Here is a 3,334-nt window from a genome sequence, read left to right as displayed (position 1 = left end):
GAGATTGTTTGCCCACAGTGATGGTGGTTTTGTTCCTTGGCCTGTCAGGAAATAGCCCCACATTTCTCCTCACAGAGAAAAGCAAGGCACAATTCTTCCCAAGAATATTTCTGAGATTCAAATTCTCTGAGCCTCAGAGAAAGGAAAAATGATTCTTATCTCATTTGCTGTGCCTGTGTTTGTGCCAAAGTAGAACACAACATGGAGATTGTTACCCACAGCGATGGTGGCTTGGTTCCTTGGCCTGTCAGGGCCGAGTGTGTAGCCCCACATTTCACAGAGAAAAGCAAGGCACAATTCTTCCCAAGAATATTCTTATCCCTCCCAAGAATATTCTTATTTGCTGTGCCTGTGTTTGTGCAAAAGTAGAACACAACATGGAGATTGTTTACCCACAGTGATGGTGGTTTGGTTCCTTGGCCTGCCAGGGCCAGCTGTGTGTGTGTGTGTGTCAGGACTGAGGGTGACAGTCACAAGATTCTGGGCAGTGTGTGCAGAGCTGAGTGCTTGGCAGATTCAGTTTAGCTGTAATGTAACATAGTGTAATATAATATAGAATGATATAGCATAAAAAAGTAATTAATTAGATTTCTGATATCAATGAAGTCCTGCTCATCATTCCTCCCCTTCATCGGGGGCAAAACTATATACTCCACCTGAGGGCTGCAAGTGTTTGGAAGTGGGTGGAAAAGAGCAGAGTTGTGGTTTCTGTGCTGGGTCTCCCCCTCCATCCTTGCAAAGGTTTCATGAGCACAGCCACAACAAGGCAGAGATGCTTAAAAATATAAATAACCCAGCCAAGGGCAGCCAGAGAGTGCTCTTAGGGCGACAGCACGGGCTGGATGTGAGAGGATGAGATGTTTAAAAGGTTTGAAAGCAAACCTAAAGCCAGATCAAAAAGACAGGCACTGCATGGTGTAAAAACCCCTCAGGCTTTTCCAGATCACTTCAGACTCCTCGAGGAGATGCTGGGTTGAGGCTGCAGTAAATGGCAAGGGGAGGTTTGGGCTGCCCAAGCACCATCAGCAGCTGTGCCCCCTCTGGCTCCAGCCCAGCCCCATCTCCTTCCCTCTCTGGGGGAGCCAAAACCTCGCTCACAGGCTGGATGAGGAGATTTGTTAGTGCTAGTTTGGGTTTCATGGCCCGCGTGCTTCGTTAAGATCATCTTGGTCTTTACCCAAATCCTCTTGAGTTCATCTGAAATGCCCCAAAGCAGCATCGGCCCTGGAGGGCTCTGCTGTCCCTTTTCTGCCATTTATTGCTGAGGACAGAATTCCTGTAGGCTTTAACATCCCAAAATTCTCAGGTGGGACACATTTTGGGTCACACTCAGTTTCCTTCAGAGCAGGAAAGCCACATCCAACCCTTCTGCTGAGGTCCCACATACAGGGCTGAGTGGGAGCAGGAACCTCCACATGTCTGGCCCAGAGTCATGAGAAAAAAAAAATCATTCTCAGCCTTTATTTTTTATCCCCTGAAGCTACAGCTTGTCAACATCTCCCCTGAAATAAACCCAGGGAAGGTACAATTGGATTAAACCCGAGTAACTTCTTCACTTACTCAGGAGCATTAGAGGCACCTTACACATGGAAATTAAGTACCATTTGAAACATCCTGCATTGGCAGGTCAAAGTATTTAATTTCAGCTTTTAAATAGCATTTCCTTCCGGAGCTTTCCCTCAGCCACTTCATTCAGCTGAAGTCAACACAGCTCCTGGTGTTTGTCTGATGAAGGACTTGTCACATCACAGGTTCCATTTCTGCTCGTCCCTGCTCTGATTTTCAGCTTTCCTCCAAGGGAGCAGCCAGGCTCAGCAGCTGTGGGAAGTCTGAGGTCCTGGCACGTTCCCAGCTGGATTCCTCTGCAGCCCTGGCACCCTGGCATTGCCTGGGCACCCTCAGGAAGAGCCAGCAGGTGCCACATGCTCCCAGTTTGAGGACTGGAAACTGATTCAGGAACAACAAAGGATTCACTCCAAACTCCTAAGGAAGGGAGCCGGGCTGGGCTGCAGGGTCAGGACTCAGTGGAATCACAGAATCATTAATTTTGGAAAAGCCCTCTGAGATCATGGAGCCCAGCCATTAACCCAGCCCTGTGGTCACCACTAAACCACATCCCCAGCACCACATCCACACTTATTTTTGGACCCTTCCAGTGGTAATGCTGTACCACTGCTCTGGGAAGCCTGTGCCAATGCCTGGCCACCCTTTCCAGGAAGAATTTTTTCCTAATATCCAGTCTAAACCTCCTCTGTGGCAGCTTGAGGCCGTTTCCTCTCTTCCTGTCACTTTTTACCTGGGAGAAAAGACCCAAATCTCCATCTCCAGAATGTGCCCAGGGTAGCCCAAATATTCAGGCTGGAGCAGCTCCAGGGGGTCTTTTCCAGCCTAAATGATTCTATGACTCCAAAACCATCAACAATTAACCCAGCACTAAGCTGTGTCCCTAATTCACATCTCCTTTAAATCCCTCCAGATGCTGGGCTTTGTGTCTTGGTGTTTTCCCATGGCCTTGTGTGGCTTCAGTGGTGGAAAACCCACCTGAGAACCTGCCAGAGCTGGTTTGACCTAAGCAAGGGGATAATTTAAAGAATTACGGGGAGGTTTGGGTCAGAAGGGACCTTTGGGATCATCACATCCCAACCCCTGCCATGGGCAAAGGCAACACATCTCCCCTGGCACAGCTGGAGAGAGGGAGGTGCTGCCAGGCGTGACAAACTTGGAGCTGCACATGAGGCTGGTGGCGGGATTGCCATCTGGGCGGGCACAGAATCATTCTGGGCCATGGAATCGTTCAGGTTGGAAAAGACATTTAACATCCTGGAGCCCAACCCACATCTCTGCAGCCACAGTAGGATGAGCGGCCTGGGGCCTGGCAGGGTCAGGATCTGCCAGGGATGACAGGGGAGGGCTGGTGGCTCCCTGGGACACCTCGCTGTCCCCCTGGCCTGGGCAGGCACAGGTGCCATGGGCTGTGGGGCTTGGGATGCAGCCAGAGCAGGGAACACCTTTCCTTCCTTCCTTGCAGCTGCAGCAGCAAAGCAGTGGCAGGGAGCTGAGGGGGAGGATGGGCTTTTTTGTCCTCCTTTCATCTTGGCACTGACATCCCCTGGGTCAAGAGTGGCTCTTGCATGGGCCCAGCCCTGCGGAGCCGTGCCCGGGCACACTGAGACGCCACCATCGCCACCTCCTCTCATGGGCCCAGACAATCCCCGGTGTCCCTGCCCTGGCCGGGCTCTGCGCCTTGCCTGGCTCTCGGTACAGTATCTGCCGACCCCCTCCCTGCTCCTCGGGCTTTGTCAAAGCACATTTCCCAATTAGAGGATAAAAATAT

The sequence above is a fragment of the Melospiza melodia genome, chromosome 7 (genome assembly GCF_035770615.1).
Source record: "Melospiza melodia melodia isolate bMelMel2 chromosome 7, bMelMel2.pri, whole genome shotgun sequence".
NCBI classification, from domain to species: domain Eukaryota; kingdom Metazoa; phylum Chordata; class Aves; order Passeriformes; family Passerellidae; genus Melospiza; species Melospiza melodia.
Note: the sequence above shows the minus strand (reverse complement) of the source record.